At 36.2% G+C, this 26,658-nt stretch overlaps 1 long non-coding RNA gene across 1 annotated transcript in view; it reads right to left on the bottom strand.

Annotated features, from left to right (window-relative positions):
• LOC147657143 (uncharacterized) overlaps positions 1-26,658 on the bottom strand; it is a 183,629-nt gene that overhangs the window by 15,017 nt on the left and 141,954 nt on the right. Inside the window, exon 4 of the long non-coding RNA XR_015292835.1 lies at positions 8,084-8,150. This is a non-coding gene — a long non-coding RNA (uncharacterized LOC147657143). The remainder of the gene's footprint in view (positions 1-8,083; positions 8,151-26,658) is intronic.

Raw genomic sequence — 26,658 nt, 5'->3', positions numbered from 1 at the left:
TTTTTTAATGTAATTTCATAACGAAACTCAAATTTTAAATTATAAAATATTGAAATATATTTAATGCTTTTGTTAGCTACTGTTGTGGAAAAAATATTTCATAGGAAATTGTATACAAAGAATGATAAAAATTTGAAGGGTCTTCCTTTAAGAAAATAAATTGCTCTACAAGATTTTTGCGATCAACTCTATATCAGGCGAATTAAAATAAAAATATCGAGGGATGCTACTTGTAAAAGGATAGATTTCGATCTGTATCTTCGATAAAACTCTTTCCATTCTATTAATTACGTATTTCTCGTTCGAATTGAAATTATACCCTCGATTTAATTAACCAAATATTACACGTTCGTGATATACGCATGCAGTGCAATTAATCTACAAATAACAATGAGGTGACGGGTTACGACGCCTACGCTGTATGCCTGGAGAAAATAGTAACGCTAGATATTATTTGCATTATTGTAATCGCTGCCTATCATTTGCATCGATGCAAATCATTCGGATTTCGATGATGTACGGAGTGGTCTGTAATTAATGGTATTTATGTATTATGTAATCAATGAAATTGTGGCTAACGATGAACATTATGGATAGAGAAGAGTAGATTACAAATGTTAAACAGAATTTCTTTTTCTTTTCTTATTAATCTATTTATCCTCGATGAAATTTTTAAAAATTCAGTAGACACAATAGAATTGCGAACAGAAATTTTTTATCGATTTATGTTTCTCGATGAAATTTAATCAAATCGTTCGATTTATTTTTCTCATTTAATTATATCTTCTTCGAAATCTTTAAATCTTCGAAGATTAGATAAAAAATAAATCACACGTTCCAAGATCAAAATAAACGAAATAATCAAGAAATATAAATGCCTCGTTGTTCGATAAAGTTAAATTTAGAAAAAAAAAAGAAAACTAATCTCTCTATACTAATGACGAATACACGAGCGCACACATTTATGCACTGCGGATTCATCGTACCAATCGTTGCTGATTACCCGATCGAATCCATATATCCTTTGATGCTGACATAGGATATCGTGTGCAAAAGTTTCGTATTTCACGGTGAATCACCAAGAATCTAGGTCGAAGACCTAGTTTGCGCTTTTAGCATGTCCGTTGCTTTATTGATAACGAGGCGGATGCAAAATGTTCGTAATATACGGATTACGATCTGTACTTTGTTTCTTTTTAAGAAACTTTAGTGGATTATTGCATGTCGATGTAGCGTATTGTGTAGCATGTGATATCTGTAAATTAATCTTTTCCATATGGCTTTCTTGGAAAGTATTTATTTCGTTTTTAACTTCTTTTTGTTCGAAATGTGGATAAATAGAAATTGATTTAAAAATAAAAATTCTGAATAGCGTATAATATTCAGTCATCCTTCAATAAGAATTCGTTCATTGACAGAGTTATCTTGTAAATTAATATCGTTTGGTATGCGCTTCGTTCATTGTTTGTTCAAAATTTAATGTCGATCACTCAATGTCAATCAATTAAAGATTTATGATTAAAAAATAATGAAACAATGAGTAAATCTATACGAATAATGAATAACTTTGAGACAGTTACGATTTATTTTGAGAAATATTATATATATGCTATATTATTCTTGTTAATTCTTAAAGTAAGTCTAAACTTATATAAAATCCAAGCAAATCCAATTATAATATAATTTTCAATATGCATATAATACAAAAATTCTTCTTAAATTAAAAATATATTTCCATATTTTTGTTAAATTGAAAAAAATCTTGAAAATCATAGTTAACTTATTTTTTTTTCCTTTTTTAATTTCTACGAATTATGTCTATCTTATTATTGCTACGGATTTTTAAACTTTATCAAAATTAGAACTGAAAAATTGGAACTGATTTATTCTCAAAATTCGCAATCTAATTATTAAAAAATTCATCTTAACGCAAGAAACGAAAAAAAAAAAAAATCCCAGTCAAAAATGTAAAGGGGGATCTTTTATCAAATGCAAGAAAGGCCTGGCATCACGTTCAAAGGTGCACGTTACAAGCCGTAAAGAACAGATCCAACATGGCGGCGGAAGGGACGTTAACGTGGATAAATCTCCATCCCTCTTTCTTTCTTTTTCCCCGCACGCAGCTCATCGGAACAGCCGCGCGCGACCCTTGTTTCCGGGTGGCGAAAAATCCAAGCATTCCTGCCCAAGCTATCCTCGCATTCTTGCATGCTTGCATTTCACACTGTCCATGTAAATCTTCGCATCCTCCACGCTCTTATCTGGCCGCGGATATAAAGCCTGGCCTCGTTGCATCCACCCTCTCTTAACGGCTGCGTTAAGATGACAAAGTGGAAAGAGCAGCGGAAAAACGAGAGAGAGAGAGAGAGAGAGAGAGAGAGAGAGGGCGCGAAGGAGATCCAAAACACGCCATTTATTCACGCGTTGAGTACGAGTGGTGAAGGAAGAGAACAAAATCATCGAGGAAACAACCCTCGTTGACATCGAGACAACAACAGTCTCGTATTGTCGAAGGGGGATGATGGTTGAAAGACAAGACGGTGTCTTGTAGATTTGAGACTACACGAAAATCCCATAGTCCCATAAGCTGGGCGAATAATGTTTCGAAAGATTAGGGGTGATTACAGAGAGAATATTTTTAATACGAAAGGGTTTGGTTATGTGAACTAAAGTTGAAGATAGATATTCGTGTGATAAAATTATTGAATTGTTGAAATTATTTATTAAAGTAATATCTAGTTTTGATTTTAGATAAGTAATTTTAATATTGTATTAATTAGATTAATTGCGGAATCAAATGAGATGTAGGATATGAAAATTGTTAAAATTAATGTAAATAATTAAATATAATATTATTATTAAAATTTGAGGGCTTATATAGAATTAAAAGAAATTTATATTAATTCGTATTATAAAGCTACGCTCATGAATATAATTATCAACTATACTATATTGGAAATATTAAGAATAATAATTAACGATCAACCAGAAACAGGAAACTACCAAAGCTCTAAAATAATTCTCTCAAATAGTAGTACTCTCTGTAAAACAAGAACGATCACGGAGTGCATCTAAGCAGGAACGAACTTATCAGTATCACGAAACAATTAACCGTATAACGGATAATCGTTGCGCTCTCGGATTCGTCGCCGCGTACACTGCACAAGCAACTCGTTTCGAGGGAAGCAAACTTGGCCAGATCACTGTTTCTATCCTCTCGCATTCCGATTTCGATGCCCCTGGATCACCCGCTTATCTCCAATTAATCTGATTGTAACGAAGTGAAATAGTTTCTACTAGAATTTAATAAAGCGATTTCATCTTCCGTGTCGATGCAAATTGCGATCTTCTGTTTCACCAGATCGATAATAATTGCTCGTACTTCTTTTTCTTTGAAAGACCCAAGTTCAATGAGATTTAAATAAAAAAACAAAGTAAAGTTTTTTCATGGATATTTTCTAAAATTTAATATCCTATATTATAGGATATTTAAAGTTACGTAAGTAAGGCGACAATATCGAATAATTTTTAATCAATCGAAAATTTAAATAAGAGCATCGTTTTATTCTATATTTTCGCGAGAAAAATATGATTGAATCGAAAATAATCGAGGAGATGCATCAGAATTCAATAAGCGGACGAACAAAGAGAAAGAAAACGAACCGGACAAATTTTTTGATAACTAAACGATAAAAAGAAAGATATCGATTCGATAAAAGTTTTATCGATCAATTCATTCCAATATCTAAATAGAGAGAATAAAGCGAGGTATAAACGAAATTGTCTCAAAAGATTTCTCTAAATAAACGATGGCACAGATTTTCGTGCACTTAATTCTATTGTTTCCGTAAAAATGGGAGAGAAAGGGAAAAGATAATTTATCCGAAAAATTGGAGGCATCGAAACGACTGTAATATCTTGGGTGTCGAGGGATGATGCACGGCTGAGGAGCCACCGTGACGTGAAAGCGATTATTTACAGCCAATCAGAGGGAGAAATCTATCTGACGGACAGACGCATAAACGCTCGCAGATCACATCGAATGACACAAGGGATAATCGAACTGACGAAGCACGATTGATAGAACGACGCGTGACGTTTAACGCTTTGGCCAAATGGAAAGCCCATGTATCCTGGATATTTCTTTCGATTAATGTGATTCCTTCTTCTTCCTACGTTCTTCTTTGCTACGTCTGTCGGACGGATTTATATCTATGACAGAAAAGTGTAAATAGAGAGAAAGTTTGTTACCGTCGTGATACGTTCAGTATGAAAAATCGAAAAGGATTCTCGGTGATTGATATTGATTTTTTTCTTTTTGATAAGTAAAAGAAACGTATATTATAAAACGAAATGCAACGAAATGGAACACTCTTTTTCATTTTTTCGAAAAAAAAAATTCGTGATGCGTGTCAATTGTCGAATTAGAATTCTCGTGCTCACGTCACTCGTATTCAATGTGTATTTTAGATTTCAAATATTTTTATAACAACAATTTTTTGGAAAATTTGATAACCGTAATTTAATTTAAATTTGAATTTTCAAACTATTTTATTGAAAATATTGCGAAACGCTCTTCGACGGTAAAAAAAAAACATTGTATCGATTTCACTCGTGACAATTAACGCGTACTTCATAGATATTGTGTCTGTGTTATTTGCATAGTTTGGTTTCCCATAGAGACGATCGTTATGCAAATGCGTTGCTTCATCGCGCAATATATTGAAGACGTATCGGCATTATGGTAACCTGTCTCGAAAAAATGTTACGTATCCTATATAGTACATGGTAACTGGATATATTCGACTTAATAAGGCAATAATAGATTGGATTATCTCATGATCGCTCTTATAATACACCTTTCTCCGTAATTAATCCTTGAAATCCGATTCGAGAGGTTCGTCGATTCCACGAAACTGCGCCATATGAATTTCTCTCTATACGCGTACTACCTGCTAATAGCACATGGATATAATCGGCCATAAGTATAATCACATCATAATCATATCAAACGGAAGGATATGACGTATACTTATGTACATCCATGCTCGAAAATCGTAGAGTATTTGAATGCGTTAATAGATATTATATAATACAAACATTTAAAATATTGAAATTCTAATAGTGATTCCTTGAACATTTTTTTAAAATACAACTCTTTGTGTGTAAATACTATAATTTTTTAAAAGATTTAATACCAGTAATCGAGTGTTGCGCGTAACAGAGTAGAATAATTTATAAGAAATAATCTTTTACTCGTAATGTTTATACAACAATTACTTCAAATTGTATGTATATATATATGTGTGTGTGTGTGTATTCGTCTTATCGTCGAAACAATATAGACATAATAGCATAATAAGCAGAATCGTGATTAACGAACGAAGACGAACGACACTATTTTGTTACGAGATCGTAATCGAGCGGAATGCCCACATTGTTCTCCGCCGATATGCCGATAAAATCGTTAGAGGCTCGCGTGACGATCCCCTAGTGACACCTTATTATTCCTATTTATTAGAACGAAACCCCGATTCGAGCGTGTTTCGTTGGCAAACAATCATCCTCGCTTCCATATCTATAAACTGAATAATACTCTCGAGCACAGATCGACCATTGTGCGCCATCTTGCGTGCACAACAACGCTATCTGGCGGTTTAGTACATGTAAATCGACCAGACTGGGCGAGAGAGCCACGTTAAAAAATCTCGCGTGACACGCGGGTGTATTCGATAAAAATCTAAGATTAATTTCGAAAATTTTAGATTATATATACGATATCAGTCGACATCTTTACACGGAAATAAAGCGGAACAAATACGACGTGCTCTCGCGTTTTCGCTTTATCGGTGCACAAATGAGCTTCACCGGCAGCTCTCTGCGTGTACTGCGTTTCCGAGTACACACGACGGGATGCGTTAATATCGTTAATTAAAACCGCTAACTCCCGCGTCGTTATTTGCGTGTCAACGATGATAACCGGGATAGGTGCAACGCGAGAAGTGCAACAAAAATTGAGATGGCAAGCTTGGCAAATTTTTCAACGTATTGCGATCGTTCCGACGAATCTGGCTGGTATAATTATATTTTTCAACGTTATCGAGGAGGTTGTTTTAACATTTCATAAAGCGGTTTTATAGAGTACGTGCAGAGAGAGAGAGAGAGAGAGAGAGAGAGAGAGAGAGAGAGAGAGAGGGCTACGAAATCTTTTTTTTTGCTGCGTTGTAAAAAGATTGCCTTTGATGAAACGTTTTAAAACATTTTTTGAGAAATATATCTACGAGGTGTGGATCGATAAATTTGAATTTTTTTTTTTTTTTTTTTTAAAGTTTAAAAAAAACATATTTAAGGACACATCGCTTAACACATCGGGTTTCATCACTTATATTTTTGTAAGTCAAATACATCGATACCTCGTTCATCTGTGTACAATTACTTCGAACTCGTATTCAAATTTACTCGAGTCAACATTTACCGTTATAGTGGAATATTTGCATTCTACAATTTACATGAATAAACTTCTCTGAAAATTACTCCATTTTCGTCACGGAAATTTACATAACACGTACAACACGATAATACGTAAAAGAAAAATATATATTTTAGATACACATCGATAATTAATTAATCGATGATGTTAATAAGAAAATTAATCCGTTACATTGTATGAATTTAAACGCAAGACAAGCAACTAGTCTATTCCATTGTTCCGGAAGATAATATCGTATCCATCGAGTCGAATGTATTCGCTGTCGAAAATTGAATCCATCATTGTGCCGGAAATAGCATTGTGCACTCGGAAACAGCTTTCATCTCTCCTCCCCGCATTCTTGACGTTTCTATTTTTTGATTTTGTTACCCCCTCTCTCCTTCCATGTTTTCTCTTTATCTCGATGAAAAAAAATTCTTTTTTTCCCCCCGTCCATATTAAGTCGATCGAACGGGAAAACATGACGATTCGAATCTTGAATGTTTATAAATTAGTTTGCCTCGGAGGCGCGTTTTTGATCGACTGTGGAAGAAATAGCGATGGAAATAGGTGAAAACGAAACGGCGGGGAGGGGCCAGAGATTTAGCGCACGAAAATACAGAGAGAGAGAGAGAGAGAGAGAGAGAGAGAGAGGGAGAGAGAGAAATACAAGGTACGGGAAACCAATATCATGCCAACGAAATCGATACTGGCTAAATAAATATTGTTTGAGAGGCCATCGAATTGACAGTGAGTCCCGACGAGTGCACCAATGGAATATTTATTCCGCGGAACTGGGAAATGAAAGTCTCGCGGTTAGAAATCTTCACGAGATGTTGCAGCATCGTTAAATTGTTTGTATTGTTAAAATCGGTAATTCGCTCGATTTTATACACAAATTTACGCATCTCCCTAATTTCTTCTTCTTTATCGATAATATATTTGAGTTTGTGATACATATATATATATATATTTTTTTTTTTAATATCAGGTGTCTCGAAATCGAGTAAAATTTCAATAATTAAGCATTTGGAAACGTTTGTATCGCGGGAAACATTGTAGATTTATGCGTTTAATAAATTTAATCATCGAGGAATATCGAATTATGCTACAAGCAATTAGAGTTGTTAAATTAACGTGAGATTTTGACGGATGGCCATAATTATCCTTTAAGCGGGGTGAGCGACGTTCGGCGAGCTTTGGTTAACAAAAGGGTTAAATTACACGGGCGATCTTTGATCAACGGATATATTAACGGCGAAATTATGCAACGATCGATCGTTTGAGTTACAAACAAATTTTGTGGCTAATTAGGGACACAAGGGGTTGCGGCACGAGACATCGATGCTTCTGTTGGCACAAGCAAGGAAACCCTATTTCTCATGGGAGTGGTTTTCAGGCTAACTGGTTAAGAGTGCTTAAGTTTTCTCGGTGTTGACTGTAATTGTTCGATATTGGATACCTCTCTCATAATATTATAAAATATTACTCTCTCGTACGTCACAATTTCATTCCGTCGATTTCGAAAATACCAAAAGAAAGTATCCTCAAAGGAAAAATTTTCAAAGAAAGAAAACAAGATTACATTTCAAATGAAATTAAAAAATGACTCACCTCGCGATGCACGATTTCAAATCAAGTGAGCATAAGAGTCGCGATGCTCGAGCCTTTGCAAAAACACCTGGAATGGAAGGAATACGATTAATATGGGCGGAGAATACCAGGAAAAAATCGATAATTATCTGTTTAGTGCGAGTTATCGGTGTAATTACGAGCTCGCGAATTTTTTCCTCGAAACGCATAACTGATGCAATTCACCCTTTCTTCCTTTTTTTTCGTTCAGCATCCGATACATTTTCCCTTTCTCTGTTTTCCATTCTCTTTCGCTTATAATTGACGTACACGGTTCCAAGTTAACTCGGCACAATGTGATCAACGGCTCGATATCTCGCGTGAATTCGTTTTTTGATCACGCTTGATTCAAAAGTTGGGAATTTTTCGCGTTTTCGGATCTACCCCTCCAGTCGTGCCTCCTCTTTGTCTACTGGATTCCGAGCCACGGTTAGATTCAACGATTCGACACACGATAGAATATAAATCCTGTATACAGAGTGTCCCGTGGCTTCGTTCATGGATGATTCCATTGAAATGATTTAGGGCACTGGAAGAGGCACTCGGCTGGCTAAACTGATCAACTCCGCTTTTTTGAGAACATTCTAATTTCAACGAGAAAATGTGTGATTTTTAGAATTGTGACGTTGACTTCTTTGAGTCATTTTTTCGTAAAATTGATAAGTAAGTATTTGATTCAATATTGTGATTTCTTTTAATTTTATGTCGAAGTTTAGACCGAAATGAAACAGTTTGATTGAAACAAGAAAGTGAAATGTAAAAATTGGAAAATTGTAGGGGATTAATTTTTCAGAAACTAGATGTCTAGATGGATTGGTTGATTAGTTTTCCGTTGGCTTTTGTATGCCTCGTATTCAGAATAGTATCGATTTCTATGCTGTTGTGCGCTATACATTTTTTAATATGAATAGGTGATTTAAAGAATAATGTTTTGTTTTGTGTAGAAATAAAAAAAAACGTAACAATATCCATATCGAAAATTCTTTGTTTGAAAGAAATTGTAACTAGATACAATCACTTTAGAAAAAGATTGTATGAAATTAAAAAAGGATACATTAAGTTTTTTGAAGAGTTGCGTTTTATTAAATCCACAACAAAAATTATATATTTTTTGTGTTTAATATGATAGTTTATAATTTATCGTTCAAAATTTTTCGTGGATAGATTAAAAATAAAAATTAAGCAATAAAAAAGAAAAAAAGAGTGATAGAAATACAAGGTATTTTGAAACAAGTAGCATAGCAATGATAAATGGAAATTAGAATTCTGGTCGAATAATTTGTAACATTTACATCTTTATCCTTATATGCATAAATGTATGTATTTAGAGATAAGTTCTCTTGAGGATAAATGGTAGAAGAGAATTTTGAAAGAGCGTTACCATAAAAAAAATATTAAGAAATATAAATTCCATTTATCACGTGTATATAAGTTTTGAAAAAAAGAAAAGAATTTCACATCAACCAAAAAAAAAAAAGAAAAAAATTATCTTCTAAATTAATATCCAGTGGCTCGTGAAAATATTCGAATACTATTTTACAGGGAAATTCACTTAACTCGAATATATTCTGATTTCAACGAAAAAACTTTACACATGTGTAGAACATAATAAATTGCACATAAAGCAACGAGAAATCTCTTTCAGGGGATGAAATCAGTTATCAATTATATTTTATTTCACGGTGATAAAACATTACATTCTGAACAATTTTTAATTTAAAATTTCGCACTGTTCGACACCATTACAAAATTATATTTAATGAGACGAAAATTCATTAAAATTTCGAGCATTGATTTTCATTCCCTTGAAACGACATCTCGATCATTTTAAAAAGAATCACGTTAAGTTTCGTTGAAAAATAAAAAAGAAATCGTTCATTCGTACGTTTCATCAAAAAATGAAGAAACTTTGGCGAGTCTGATGTGAACACGATTATAAATGTTTTAACGATTATAAATCAAGAAAACAACGCGTCTTTAAATATTGATGATTTAAATACTCGCGTTCATCGTTGCATTTTGTTTCCACGAAGGTGGATTCGGAGAACAATGTAAACTAGTTTCGTACTGAACGACCCATCGTTTCACGGTTTCGTCGGAACGCTCCCTGTACACGAAGGAAATATTCTTTGCAGACGGACGGAAACATCTTTCCCGCAAACCGGAACGGTATTTTCTCCAGCGTGGAACGCAACGAAAGCCATGTTTTATCTCGTCTAGATTATTATGTGCGAGGAGGAGGCGCGCCTCGAGCAAGGATACGTATATAGAGAATCATTTGAATGAGGAGGGGAAAAAGAGAAGAAGAAGAAGAAAAGAAAAAATAGGAAGTCTTTGACGAGGTGTTTTTATTTCACGTTATGTCGTGATAAATAAAAAAAAAAAGAAAAGGAAAGAAATAATATTTCTCGGTTTTTTCGTTTCGAGGAAGAGGAATGATATTTTCGTCTGATTGAAGATTGATATATGTTTAGAGAAAATATCGATGAGGTAAACTTCCACCTTATTAAAATTCTTGCGGTGAAATAGTGATCGATCAGGAATTAATTTCTATCGCTGGTGAATACTGATTCGCGGCCAATTTTCTTTGAGGGAGGAAGATCTCCCATTCGATGGAAGGAAAGGCTTATCTTTTTCCAGTCAGTTTGGAAAAATGAGGAGGAGGGCGGGAAATATATTGTGATAAATCGGATTCGATCTGATCGAAATATTTTTGTCACGTATGCAGGATTTATTGATAAAATATGCACGTTATTTGAAACTCAGATTTGATAATCAGGAATTAAAATAATCTGTTTAAATATTTATAATTATATCCGTTATACGTTGATAATTTTAAATTTTTAATTTCATTAATGTAACTGAATAACCGTAATTAAATCCTACAATTTAACATCAATTATTAATAATCGTGAATGATATTTATGATGATTAACAGATTGATGTTGCGCGCCCATTGAATTTTACAAATTATTTTCACATCATAAAGTAATCATAATTGCAAACAATATCCGAAAATATATCGAGAAAGAAGAAACTAAAAAAGTTCCTATTTCTTATCTTACAAATTCTCATCCTCGTTCCACCGTATTACCACTAAGGACAAAGGATACTACGACCTAGAGACACGATATTTTTAACAAAAAGAATCCACTCAACCGTCCAACGATCAATTGAATCGAAAAGAAAAATAAAAGGAACAGATTCTTGTATTCAAACATTCGCAATAATCTCCGGTTTACAATTCCCGCAGCTCGTGGTACACGCGTGACACGGTTAATCGAGCTGGTGTGATCGTCACCAGCGGAAATGGACGGCGATTTATATTCGAATTCAGCAGGAGTTGAAAAATTTCGGCGCTGGTTATCACGATCACGACGTCACAGTCGTATGTCCCGAATGTTGCAAGAGTAGTGGTATCGAGGAGGAGGTCCTGCTTCTCGAGAAGACTTATGGAAGCGCCATGGAGATGGGCAAGCTGCCAAAAGAGTGTAACGCTGATCCAAAATCGTAAAAGAATCCATGTATCATTGGTGAATCGATTGTAATACGTAAGTGGTGTTCGATCTCAGGCTTTGACTCTGTCGCGTATTATCGATCGTGCTGGGGTGCGGAATTCTAGAAATGGATTTTGCATTGTATATTTTCTATTGTGCCAGAATATGTGTACGAATACTGTCGAGGCAAATGCGAAGGAGTTTCTCTCGTTCGATTGTTTGGATAAAAAAAGAGTAAGCGAAATCTCTGGAAATTGAATATAATCGAAAAACTACTTGTCAGTTTTTCAGCGATTTGATCTATTATTTATTCTCCTCTACGGCTATGAAACGATAGGCAATCTTCAATACCAATTTCGTGTACAAAATGTCCATCGAAGGAACAAGCAAGAATAACCAAACATCGACCAACACGAAACCTTCGCTTGCAACAATAATTGTAACGAACAGTCGAAGAAGAAGAATCGTAATGATCTCTTTGAAAAAACGAAGAAGAAGAGAAAGCATCCTTAACTCGGATTAGAAGCAATCACGATTTTTTTTTTTTTTTTTGGAAAGTTTATAAAGTTTTATCGGGGATGAATCGAAGATGCAAAGCGATTTCGTTGCAAAGTTCATTCATGGAAACTTTCTCGACACATTCTTATCGAGCACGTCTAATTCTTCGACGAGGATTAATCCCACCGTGTAATCATTCGCGTCTTACGCCTTTACAGCAGTTGTTACGTTTAATTTCTGAGGGCATCGTGACCCGGTTTCCTCCTCCCTCTGCTCGTTATTACACCAGGGGAACGGTTGATCCACTCGAGGGTTGGAGCAGCCGCAGCTGCAACCTAGCTCAGACCCCCTCTTCCGCCACCCTGCTTTAAAACTCAGCCCAACCTTCAGAGAATTGTACATATATCCTAGGAACACCTGACGCCGGCGATCGCCTCCAAATCACCTCGTTCATCTTTTATTCTATTTCGCACACCCACGTCTTTTATTTCGCCACCAATGTCGATCGTTCTTTTTAACCTCATAATTTTAACCTTTTTAACCTGACTTGTCTCTCTTGAAGCCTCGAACTTCAAGTTGCATGATACGTAGACAGGATCACGTGTACTTTGAATTTTCTTTTCTTTCTTTCAATTATTATTTAGAATAATTTTCGTGACCTAACTGCAAAAAATTCGCGTTCTTTCGTACGAGTTCTTCATCCTTTTAATCTTACGTATACGATACGATCAAGCCTTGAATGATTCAAACTCTGATCGATGGAGAATTATTGAATAAGATCATTTTGAAGATCGAGCTAGATGGAATTATAATCTTATTTAATTATCTAATTCTAAATCTCGTGACTCGTGTCCAATCCCACGCCGAGCACCTTTCAATGGCCCAAAACCCGGTAGATTTTTACGAACAGGGTCACGAGTTCACCAGGTGAAATTACAACAACTCGGTTTTCTCCTCGGTTTTTCTTCGTTGCAACAATCGAGCAATGATTTATGCGAGGTAACCGAAGGAACTTGACGTGTTCTATTCCTCTCTCGTGCGGGTTTGCCGTTGTGTCGATCGATACCGGAAACTTGCTTCTTCCGTTCTCTTCCTCCTTCTCTCTCGTATCACTCCTCTCCTCACTTTTTCCCTTCCTGCTGTTGCGTTCGTTTCGTTTCGAGCTGGTCGTTACTCGGTATCTAAAGGTGTCTTCGTGCCACTGCTACGAGTAGAAGTAACATAATTTTAACGGGCGCGGTTCATGACACGGCAAACGTTCGGCGAATGAGAAAACTTCTTACGGCGGGGCATCAAGTTTTACGCGTTGCCCGACTCGTTTTTTTGATTCGTCTTCGCTACGTATGGCACAAAGTGTTGTTCGATAACTTTAATTCTCGACTGCTGTCGAATAGAGACTTCGGTTTAGCGTTTAAGCATTAAACGTTATTGGAGGCGAGCATATATCGAGAAAAGTATATATTGTAATTCAGCGACGTGCATATCTTCTTTGCAAAGATAATATTCAAAATTGGCTCTGTTTGATATATTCTTTCTTCCACGAGTTTCTTCTCTCGCAAAAAGGAAGTATACACGATATCCCTTCTACTTTCTTTCCTCCGGTATGTTTATATTTTATTTCTTAGCCTTTCTCTGATTACATTTCGTGTCTTTTATCTATCTAGGATCGTAGCTGGTTGGATATTGATTCTTTTTTGACGGAGGGGGACATATCGAAGAAGGTTGTAGGTTCTTTTTCAATGGAACGGGAAAAAAGAATTTAATTTGTCCACTTTTGAATAAATAAATAAATAAAAAACGAATATGTAATATTTTGCGACAGGAAAATATATCAAAAATGGGAAATTAATCACCTGATCTTGACTCGATCGGTTAAACTTTCGTGGAATTAAAGTTACTTTAGAATCGACCTAACCACTTCACGTAATATTTACGTAGAATTATTAAAAATTTAAATTGTAACAACGTATTAACAAACCAATCTCGAATCCATCTTGTGGATACATCTTCCAGTTTTAATAAAAACAAAAGAAAAAAAAAATAAAATAAAGCAAGACTCATCAGCGAGAACTTACACATCGATTAATGGGAAAAAGTCGAAAAGGAAGAGAAGCATCTTCGTTAGTAGAATCCATTAAAATGTGGAAAACTTAAGTATGACCGCGGAGGAAGCACAAGAATAAAAGAAAAGGAATGAAACGTTTAACCCCGCTTTCTCTTCCTCTCGCTAAATAAAGGATGGACCAGAAGAACTTTAAAGAAAGTTTCTCGGTTTGCCGCATTACAGGTTTGTAATATCGTTTTCAAATTGAAAATTAAATCCTAATTTTCCTTGCTCCCGGGACTTAACTTGCATCGCGAATCATTTCGAAGCAGGTCGAAAGAAACAATCTGGCCGGGTGAAAAACGAAACTTTCCCCCTCCGTTTCAGTTATAATTTTTCCCGCTCGGAAGCGGTTCAATTTTTGTTTTCCAAACTTCCGGTAAAACAAAGGGCGGGGACGAAGCTCGGCTAATCTCTGAAATTCAATCCGTAGAAAGAGAGAACGTTCTCTTTGTATCTCTTCTGTTCGAGAGAAACGAAAATACTTTTATCTTTTCTATATTCCTCCTTTATCTATTGTATATTTTCTTTTATCTCGTATTCGCAAAGATTCGAGCGAATAAGATGTGGAGCAATCTTTGAAGATATCACGAAATTCTTGCACGTGTCCCGTTCAAGTTATCTCGAGCACGCACCGACATTCGGTTAGGCTATCACGTTTACAGCGCGGCTGAATGCTAATCTAATTCGTGAATATTCCCGACTGAGGAAACAGGGCGAGCGTAAATGGAAGCGTACTTACAAGTTACGGCGTAACATGATTGTGCAACTCAGTTTTGATGGATGTAGCGGACAAGACGGATAGAGTGGCCATTGTGAGCGGGGAAACGGCGAACAAAGATGGCGTTGTCGCCATCTACTTACGGATAACCCAGATTCGATCAATTTGCTTCGATCCTGGATTCGAGTGGAAATAGTGGTTTCATTCAGACGTGAGATAATAAAAAAAAAAAGGAATTGATATTAAGAAATCGAAGCGCTTTTTTTTTCTTTCCTTTTGAAATTAAGAAAATTTCATATCTTGAATGGAATTCATTCAGATCGAGAAGAAGGATTATTTCACGTGTTAAACGTATTTGCATTCGGGCATCAATCTTCCTTAAACCGCGAAAAAAAGCGAGAGAGAGAGAGAGGAAAGAACGTGAATTATTATTTGATTACGAAATTATCCTAATTACTCCAATAACAACGCGCAAATGTCATAATTGATACAATTATCGTTTAAACGAAGGCCGTTGGCCGTTGATGATTTTCAGTGATTTCATTTGGATTCACCGTTCAACAATCGTTCTCCACCACGATTCCATAACATTAACATAGAAACAATCGGGGGGAGGGTTCCCTTTAGCACGCTGTTCAAGTCTCCTTCAACTTTCGCGCAAGTTTCGCGAGATGGCCTCTCTTTCTTCCAGGATTTCACGATCGTTCCAAGGGATACCATTAATGGGAAGGCATTACCACTGTATCTTTCTACTTACGATTCTTGTTTTCCCCTACTTTTTACTGTAATCCCAATGAATCACGGTTACATGGAGTGGAAGTGTCATGGTAATAAAAAGAAAGCACTAAATAAGCATTACGTTTGAATAAACGTACCGCGGGAAAAGAGATTGATTAACATTAGAATATATCGTACCATTGTGCAAAATAATTAGATACGTGTTAATTAATTTTCAGTCAGAAATTTTTGTGTGCTATTAATAAAATTAAGAAAAATAAGAAAGAAATATATCGTGTACAGTCTCATCTCGGGCCAATGGTTTAGGTAGCTCTCGTTAACTCACCCCTAATCGTTATAGTTTATGGGGGAGGATTATTTATTATCGCGTCTTGACATATTCGACGCGCTATAACGACCTCCTCGTAAGTGTAATACGATTTTCCCTGGTGACACTTTCGATGGAGCGTGGTTATAGAATATGAGGGACGAATTGGGGAACAATATACCCCGTGTGGACGGTGCACGAAGTAGGGTCGAAAAAGGGGATACCTTTCGATTTAGCGATTCGTTTAAAATATATTTACTTTGATTGTAAATTTATCCGTGAGAGATAAAAATATGTTGAATGGATTTTCAAAAATTTTTTTATATTCTTACGATACACATCATAAACAAATCTCTCGTGAAAATTCGCAACTACTAAATAAAACTTGTAGCACTTCATCATCATCATCATCATCATCGCAAATTCTCATCTCTTCATCGTCGTGAAAAGATTTTATTATCCCTCGTTATATTATCCTTATTCTTCCTTGCCTCGATCTTCCTTCATAGTTTTTCGCTATAACGTTAAATCCTATCGAGGAAGAAGCCATAGTCGAAGGATGGCTCGTTTTAATAGCGTGGTTTTGCGGCTGGAAACAAAGTTAAAGCAGAAACGAGATGACGAAGGGTGAGGAATAACCGAGGAATAATCGAAGAATAGTAACTTTTATGCGCGGGTATCTTTCGTAACAAACGCGAGAACAATCCGCGCTTTTTCTAACGAAAACAATTCCCATGACGTGATAATCGTCACTTATTCGTTTATTTCAATTGTTTCAATCTTACATTCATCAATAAGAATAACATTCGATGATTAACTTATTCATTTCATTTTAATTTTGTATTTTTCTTTTTTCACGTTTATATATTAATAGTTTTGTCTCAATGATTAAAAAAAATTGATAAAATATTTGTAATGATAAAATACTACTTTACAAATATATTTCGTTATTTCAAATTCAAACGTTTTTTGGGAAACAAGTATTTCGAGGTTCCTTTTGTTCATTCTTTTTTACGCGCCTTTGTCCTCTTAGCTGGCTCTCGTTTAATCACTTTCATCTTGGTCCCTTTCTGACGAATCGAAAAATCTACGCCACCCTCTTTTTGCTTTTCTCCATTGTGCTTACACGAAAAATCAGTTATATTCCTACTGGACTCGACTTGTCGATACTCGTTCCATAAATGTCGCCTCGAAGAAGCTGGCGATACCTTGGAAATCGAGGATTTTTCATCCTCGAGTTTTCGAGGAACTTGTTCGTCTCTGCCCGAATCTTCCATTTGGTCTCTGAAAATCGCTGACCGAGTTGGAAGAGAAATTTTGTTGGTTAAAGGCTGATAGCAAACTCGTAATTCGTAGCGATGATTTTCCTTCGAATTATGTTTTGAAGAAGGAGAATTTTGCAAGAATAAAAATATCGAGGTTAAGTAAGTATTTTAAAATGGAGTTTAAAATGGAGTTGCATGGATACTTGTGCGAATATTTTTCCGAATACATAAACGAAAATTATTTCACCAGAATTTTTTTTTACATTATGATTTACCTTAATGATATTTAATTTAATTACTTTAAACGTATCCGCGGTTATTCCTTTTGAATTGCATTAAAAGACGAAACGAAGATGAAAAGGTAATTTTACGTTCAACGCTGTATAAATTAACGCAAAGATTAGCTTCGTATCCCTTTCACAGGATTATTAGCCACAGACGAAATGCTTTGAATTATTATCACAACGTGGTAAAAGCTACATTAATGATATATCTCACAAAAAAAAAAAAAAATGAATTAAATTGTAACAGTAGGTATTTTAATTAATTCAACCCTTTTTCTGGAAACAACTTTTATTTTTCCTGTATTGAAGTGAAAACCGAAAGCGAATTAACATAAAAAAAAATCCTTCTTCTCTGGTTTTAAATTTAGATTTCGTATAATTAACGTTGCAATTTCTGTGTATGAAAAAAAAAAAAGAGATAGATTACATCGGTTTTAAATTCATACACGTAACACGTGGAATTTTTATAAAATCCATTCCTCTCTCATTTATTATCTACGCTTGCAACGATTACTCTTATTTTTCGTTTAATATTTACAAACTCTCGCACGACAAATCCAACAACATTATCGCAAAAAAAGAGAAAAAAAAAAAAAAAAGAAAGAATTCAACATAATTACGGACAATCAAAATATCACGCGCAACGTACATTTTCATTTTCCCTCGAATTGCTCTCAACGCGAGTATCGCAAAGAAATCGACGTAATTGCGGGCAATAAATATCCCCAATACACATACTTATCTCTCTCCCCACGATTTAAGCCCAATTCCATCCGAGCAACGTCCCCTCGGGTCATAACCTCCCCTTTAGAACAGAGACTCCCCCCCCCCTCCCCCTAAATAACTCAATTGATAAAACCACACCGCTTTATAACAAACGACCAACCCCTATCTCGTTGCCGTTTTATCCATGTATGAAAATATTCGACGTGTTTCTTCGAGTTCGTGGATACACGGCGAATATACGGAAGGGCGAGTCGTTTCACGCGCAATTAACTTTCCATCGTGTCGGCCGGCTTTTCAACGGCCCCATCCACGATGTGTTCGATTCGAGGCGGAAGGGTTGATGCGTGCACAACTATCGACGTACACACGCACACACACACACACATGGACGTTACATACGCGGCGGGACGAGACGCAATTTTTCATCTCGGCCGATTCTATCACGTGTCAAGTAGGACGGGAAATATTCCCGCGACTTTGCGTTATTGCACAAGCAAAATCCAATGGCGGTCGTATATCGCCGGGTGACAGGCGGCTGCTCGTCGCGCGTTGCTAAATGCGGCTTTCCAAGAAGGTTTCCTTGTTTTGCGGCCAATTTTGCCCCGGACGATATATCATCCCGGGACTCGTTAATAATGGCGGTTAAAAAAAAAAAAAAAGGAAAACGAAAGGAAAATAACGTAGGTTAAAAGATGCGCGAGGTGTGCCTCGCCTTGAGACGAGACCAGCATTTATTTTTTAGATCTGAATCGAGATAACGGAGTTTTAAATTTATTTTAAAATCGTAAGGGATCGAGGTGATAATTAAATGGCAAAATTGTTTAACCAGATATGCGTCTGTCTAAACGAACATTTATTATATCAGGAATATAATAGAAGCATGGACAAAAATATTGGACTTTTGCATATGGAAGTTATAAGTGAGGTATGTAAAAAATATGGAAGAAGAAGAAGAAGAAAAGTAATTCGCATCAAGAAAATCAAAGGGATTATTTCGACTTTCCTCGTGATAAAGAGATTCGACGCTGTAAATGTTGGGAAAAGGAAGTAACGATCTGTTCCAGGTGGCGCGATTCGGACGAATCAATGGGATCCATGAGAACTTGTACAGATATGCGGGGTAAATGGGATCTAGCGGGCATTACGTTCGAACGTAAAACTCACCCTCGCACGCGTCGCGCTCACGACGTCTGAGATAAGGCTTCTCGAGATTGTCGCGTGCTACGGTCCGTCTGTTTCTCTTGGTAATGTCTGAGAAGACGGCGAGGGTATTCTGACGTAAGTAAACGAATGAGGTGTGAATAGGATCGAGGTGATTCTTCGAGGGTTTCTCGAGATTCTTCGAGTGTGCGTGGCGAAGCGGAGGATTCTTTTTCTTTTCCTCTTTTTTGTAAGCGTAAAGCTAGAAACTTCTTTTTCATTTCATTCTTCTTCACTTGTTACAGAAAGATTAACCGCGACGAATAAAATTTCCTCCGCTTGTGAATTAAATTTTTAAAAATTATATACAATAATAAGATCAATTATTCGTCTCGATGGGAATATCTGATGAGGATATAAAATAATTCGATGATCTATAGATAATGTCTGGTTCAAATTTTAATCAGTGGGATTAAAATGCGACGAAACGATGAGTGGATAAAATTGTGGAAATACCTCGAAATTTCGACGAGTTCAAAATTCAAAGTTTCGAGCCTCGTGTATCGACTTCCTTTCGATTTCTGAGATTATATGCACGCGTATTCAGTATCGGAGAATAAAATTCATCGGATGGGAAGGTAATCCTTTTCCAGCGTACGCATTCCATCGGAGATGCATTACTTATGGCACATTTAACTCGTGGAATAGCCACCTTTCTCGTTCGAGTTTTATACCGGATAATCGGTATAAGAAGAGGAGATCGAACCTTTTTTTTTTTTTTTTTTTCTTCTTTTCTTCTTCCCGACACAGGTCTCATTGGCGTTCAATTTCGTGACGCGATAGATTGTTTTTCCAATAATATTTAACGAGATAGATACTTATGACGTATCGAGGAGATACGTGCTACGGTATGCTATATCAAATTCTGTGGAAAGTATAGGATTTTCGAGCGAACGAACGATAGAGAAACAATCAAAGATATTTCTCGAAGAAACTATTCTTTGATATCAATTTATTTTTTCAATTTGTACACACGTATATTCTACGTTAGTTTAAAATTTCTATTTCTTTCAAAGCCTTCTTTAAATATTATCCAATTATTTTAGAAAAGATCCTGTCACTTGAACCTGCCGTTAGATTTAAATCCATAAATACTCCATTTAACCACCTAAAAGGAAAAAATATTAGCCATCCTTCTTTCCAATCAGATATCTCGGTCTGACAAACGTCTTCCACAGATCGGGATAATTTATTACGCCTCAGGAACGAAACGTTCCGACACATCGAAATTAATCGTGACGTTTCATGCTCGAACGTATATTCACCGTGATTTCACAATTTTTTTTTTTCTTTTTTTTTTCCTCCCCATAATCGACGCGGACGGTCGATTCGATTGTTCGAAGAGAAGAAGAATTTTTAAAAAATTGAAACGGAGGAAATGTTTTTCGAGGATAAATCTATCTGTTGTTTTAAGCGGCCGAGAGCGTTATTCAAGATTTTATCCACGGTTGAAACCTTTCTTGCCATTCGCTCGTTCACCCCGCCTCTCTTTTTTCGCCAAGACGTTTTTTGCCTCCCTTATTCCCGACACTGGAAAAGAGAATAAATTATAACGCAAGATGGCTATACCGCTTTTTTAAACGGCGACTGTTAACGTTTTGATCGTAACAGTGGCATAGGTGGTAACAAGAAAGGGGAGGACAAAGAGGATCGGTGTTTTATAAATGAACTTGTGCAGTTCGTTCTTCCAGACGAGCGATAATGATTTGATTTAATAATTTCGATCACCGAGTTATACAGCAAATGGAGTATCGCGTGTATATACAATCGAATTTATTAAAAATGTATAAAAATATCATCTGAAAAAGAATTTCTATGGAATTTTTATTTACACAGAAAATGTCTGTATGAAAAAAAAAAAAATCTCTTGAACTATTTTATAATTTCATCAAGTAATAACGATATCAGAAAAAATAATAATACAGCTTTTATGCTTATGAAAAATAACTCCTGAAAGGCGCAATCGAGCAAAATTTTCAGCCAACCGTTCTTGGAATATCGTGCATAAATTCATCAATACGATGGAGCAAGGAGGGCAGGAGAGGTCGCGAACATGCGAAATTTTCATCCAACGAACGAGAGAACAATTCGTTTCTCGCTTCGAGTATCGGCCTCGTTCGATGTTTTCGATGCAATTGTTTTGCGATGGGGCTTCGTGCAACGCTCGAATAATTTCGAATTTTATCGTGCGTGTATACGATGGAGAGTGCGTGGACAGATCGTTCGAAGAGAATTAACAAACGATATGAGAAGAAATTTCGAAAAGGAGAATGTTACAAAAACGTCTTCAGCGAAACGAATTTCGAATGGAAACACACCTCTGTCCCTTATGTCGTCGTTTGGACGCTTATTAAAGCAGGAATTCGATATTGTCTCGAATTCTGTAGATTATTAAGGTGTTTATAAGAAAAATTGGATTCTGTAAGCGTCTTTTGGAGATGCGATTTAGTAGATTAAAACGCGGTGCTCGAAAGATTTAGCTTGATATCGATAAGAATATTTTCTCGTTTCAATATTTTTATTTAAAAATTTATTTTTTGGATCTTATTTTCGTTGTTTTGAAATATTGGCGATTTTTGCATTCCGTCTAGTTTAGAATTTGTTTAATTATTAGAGAGGGAACTGGGAATTAAATTGTGTCGTGAGAATTCTGGTTATATTTTGACTAGCCTGCAGGGCTTCGTCATTTACACGCTTATTAATCCACGAAATTTCCATAATAATACATCTTTCACAGCGCTATCACATCCACCGAAACATCGGATTCACGATTTCGTAAAAATAAAATTTCTAAACATTCCCTTACCGATTCGATCGTCAAATTCAAATGTCGCAATGGCGATACTCAACGCTCATTGATAAACCGCTCATTTCGATACAATAGCCTCCTTGAGAAGGGTGACACCATTCCGCGAGTTTTTCTAATAATGAATTCGAACACGAAACGGGATATAAAATGAACCGATAATTTCGTTGAACGCATTCACCGAGTGAAATCGAATTGGAAATTGACCTCGAATAAGGAAATTTAATTTCAACAGGCTAATCTCTTTTAAAAGCGAAACGCAACCGGGATCGATTGCAGAAAGATTCATCATTTTTAAATTCACGATTTACCAAGATTTATCTATAATCGAATAATCGTCGAACGCTTAATCAATATTTAAAGCGAACGAATGTATTTAATTATGTATTTATGCCTAGTTAAAGAATAACTCAAAGTTTTGTAAAAATTGTAGAAGTACAGTTCAATTTTGTGAGACAAATTTTATCAAGAGAATTATCCATAGAGTGGTCAAAATGGTTCCAATAATTATTTAAATCGATACATATCTAAAAACATTATTAAGTTAAAGCGAACGATCGAGAGAAATGTTAAAAGATGCTACGATCCATTAACCCTTTCGCTACGGGCGACTTCTTCCCCGCGCCAAAAATGCGCACGGTGCTCGAGAAAGATCGACAGCGTTACGATTACGCCTCGCTGCAACCCGAGTTGCTTTGACGGTGTTTATTGAAGAAAAAAAATTGACGATAAAAACAAAATATCGATGCTACGTTTCCAGGGAAAGATACTCGACGCGTGCATAGCGACTACGGTCACTCGTAGTAACGAAAGGGTTAAATTTCACGAACGAATTTATTTTTATTATATATTTATGCCTAGTTAAAGAATAACTCAAAGTTCTGTAAAGATTGTAGGAGTGCAGTTCAATTTGTGAGACAAATTTTATAAATTATCAAGAGAGTTATCCATAGATGATATCAAAGTGGATGCAATAATTATTTAAATCGATACGTACCTACAAATATTAAGTTAAAGTGAAAGTTAAAGTGGGGAGAAAAGTTGAAAGATCGGTTAAATTTCACGCGTGGACACGGCGAGAGAAACACTGTTTGGCAGTAAATGGAGAGTTAGCCCATCATTTCCTCCACCATCCACCGGGTCCATCCGCGTTTTCAGATGGGTTCCGAATCCTGACATTTGCATCCGGCATTTCACGTCTTGTTTTGCATAAAACAGCCGACAGTATCAGGCTTTCCTCAATCCAGATAATGGATTCCCTCTCTCTCTCTCTCTCTCTCTCTCTCTTTCTCTCACTTCTCTCCGCTTTTCTTTCCAGCGAATTTAACGCGGCCCTCCATTGTCCCCACAGGGTCTGGCGTGCCGACGGTCGCTCGTAAAATGCTAATTTGCGGCAGACCTCTCCACCCCTCCACCTCTTCACGAATGGATCAGATCGGTTAGCACCGAGTGGATAAAAATCGTTGGAATACCAATCGAGGAAATCCTTGAAAACGGACCCGGCCACCACCTCTCCATCCAATCCATCTCTTTTCCCCTTTCAGCCTGTGTACAAATCACGTCCCCTGCGCGGTGCACAGGTGGTGCCTGCGAAATCCTCTCTCTCTCTCCCTTTTCCAACTGTATCTTCTGTCCCTCGTCTTCCACCCTCTCCTCCTGCTCGCGCTTGCTCCTGCCATTCGCAGCCGCGTTACGAGTTACCACGGTCACACGATACACTATATCCCGAACAACACGTTGGATTGACGTTGGATATCACGCAGTTAATCGCTGCCACGCCACCGTAAATTAACCGTAAAGTAAATTTTAATCGAGCCATCCCTCGAAGAATTTCCTTCGATCATTGTTCTCCTTCAATGCTGTTCGTTGTGTTATCGACGCAACCCTTTTGATAAGGTATATATATATGTATGTGTGTGTATATCATACGCAGAGAACTCTAGTTTCGGGGGTGTATTATAATTCTGGTGTGCAATATATATGTTATTGACATTAGGCAGAGAGGGATCGACGTGTGGCGCTTTGTTACGTGTGACAGGAACAAACGAGGGAGGAGTGTGTAACAGAGACGAGATGTCCAATAATTCTCTCTCTGGATAGGATGCAGAAGGAAGAGAACGGTGTTTCGATTTTAAAGAGAGAAATATATTTCGTTTGCCTCTATTCCCCTCGAATCGATATTATCGAGATGTACCAACGATATTTGACAATTGGGGATTACTATTGCAAGTCTTCCATACTCTGTCTAATTATCGAGTTGTTGTCAGAATTGTTGGAGTAAAAAGAAGGAAAAAGAAGGAAGAAGGGGATCTTACACGCGATATTACAACAAATCTATTTTCTTCTCTTTCTCTGGTTAGATTCTGATTACACATTATAAAAGAGTTTAAAGTAGAAAAGCTGTTTTTCTTTCATATTTGACTCGATGTCGCTCGTCCCTTCTTTTACTTTCGTTGATTGGAGGTGGGAAAGAAACAGGGATCGAGGAGAACGATTTTTAGGACGAGAAAATTCTTCGATGCATGCTTTCGGATCGTAAACGGATCGACACGGTTTCGAAGATTTATCGAAGATTAGTTGGATACATGCGCCAACTATAGGGTGGGGAAAGGGGGTTAAAATCCATTACAGCGGTCGGTGTGTACAAGGCACGCACAGTTTCGGACCTAACACGCGCCGAAACGATCGAAAACGTCCACTGTGCACATAGGGTGTCCGGTTCGAAAAGCGGATATTGAGTTGCAACGTGTGTCACGTTAGTCGTAAGAACGAAAAACGTGTTTATTTTCCGAGCCGTGGAACCTCTTGGCGGAAGGCGGATATTGAGTGGCGAAATATACGAAAAACATGTTTATTTCCTTGCTAACTATACCTTAGTTACTATGTATTTTAGACTCGAATCTTGAAAACATTTACTCGATAATAACGTTATACTTATACAATTATATATATGATGATCGATGATACGTTCTTGACGAACTAGATTCGGAACAGGATCTATTTTATCTTTCTTGTTTCCTGTTTCTTGTTTGTTTCTTGTTTCCTTTTTTCATCTCGTAAAAAAAAAAAAAAAGGAAAAATGCTTTTATCTTAGCCTATTTTAATATTTATCTCCTGATCATTCGTGCAATTCGATGTTGCAATAAATTTATATAGATGAAGAGTTAGGAAAAGTAAGTTAGAAGGCTATCTAGTAAACAAAAATAAAATCGTAAATCTTCGATATATAGTAACACTATTGGAAACGGACAACAATAGAGTAAAGTTGCATTCTATACGTTGAAACCATGCTGCATACGCATAGAAATATAAATTGTCTATTTTTGGATTAGTAACGATTTCATACGACTATATAACGTTACGACGAAGCTATTGATTTATCGATAAGCAAATCATCGATTTGCCAGAAGATCGAATTCATTCCTTGCTTCGTTGATATTTCATCGAATTTATGAATATATAAATTATTCGATAAAACGACATGGTTTAATAACAATACGTAATAAAGTGTGAAAATAGCAATTGTTTCCAATTGTTCGAAATATTTGATTATGAGTATATTATATCGATATACATAATTATGTTCGAAGACTATATCACTGGTTAATCCAATTTCTATTGTTCGTATCTAATTTTCGTCGAAACGCGTATAATCCGCGATCAATATTTAAACGATGCAAGTTATAAATAAATACAATGAAATTTGATTCTGATTTAACACGTAGATGGAAAAACACGTGTATAATTGATAAATATATCTCTCAATTTTTTCGTATTTCTTCTATTCAAAGCTTAATATTAACTTAAAAATAAAATCTCGTTCCTCCTTTGAAAGATATCGTTAATTTAAAATGATAAATGAAAATTATGCTGTACACCACCGTTTCTATTTTAATCTGGAATCGTTTAAAATTATATTAAAATTATTTTGAAATAATGAAGCAACAGGTTCAGGCGAGCTATGAAAAAAACTTTCGAGGCAGAAATAAAGACATTTCGTTTCGAGACACCCCGTGTATATGAACGGACAAAGCATTGTGGAAAAAGGGAGATTGTTAGGACACGGTTGTCGGAACGTCGTGACTAAATACCATTTTCAATTCGATCCCCTTGTTCCTTTTGTCTCCCCCGACCATGTATCGTGTTTCCAATTTACAACTAAAATCCCTCTCCTCTGCATTCATTCGGCCAACCAAACTCGATCAAACCAAAAGGACCAACAAACCGACGAAAAAAAAAAAAAGGCAAGAAAAACGAGCCAACAAAAGAACGAAAACGGCAAATGGGACACAAAGAACCCTTGGAAAAATCCTCACTTTAGTTATTTACCTCTGCCATATCGAATAAAATACCACACCACCAAGATACAACGCCAAAGTCCATTTTTTATTTCTAAAAAATTTTCCAACCC

This window comes from Apis florea, unplaced genomic scaffold, assembly GCF_048593485.1.
Source record: "Apis florea isolate Af1SG1 unplaced genomic scaffold, ASM4859348v1 contig_3203_pilon, whole genome shotgun sequence".
NCBI lineage: Eukaryota > Metazoa > Arthropoda > Insecta > Hymenoptera > Apidae > Apis > Apis florea.
This window is presented reverse-complemented; position numbering and strand designations above follow the sequence as displayed.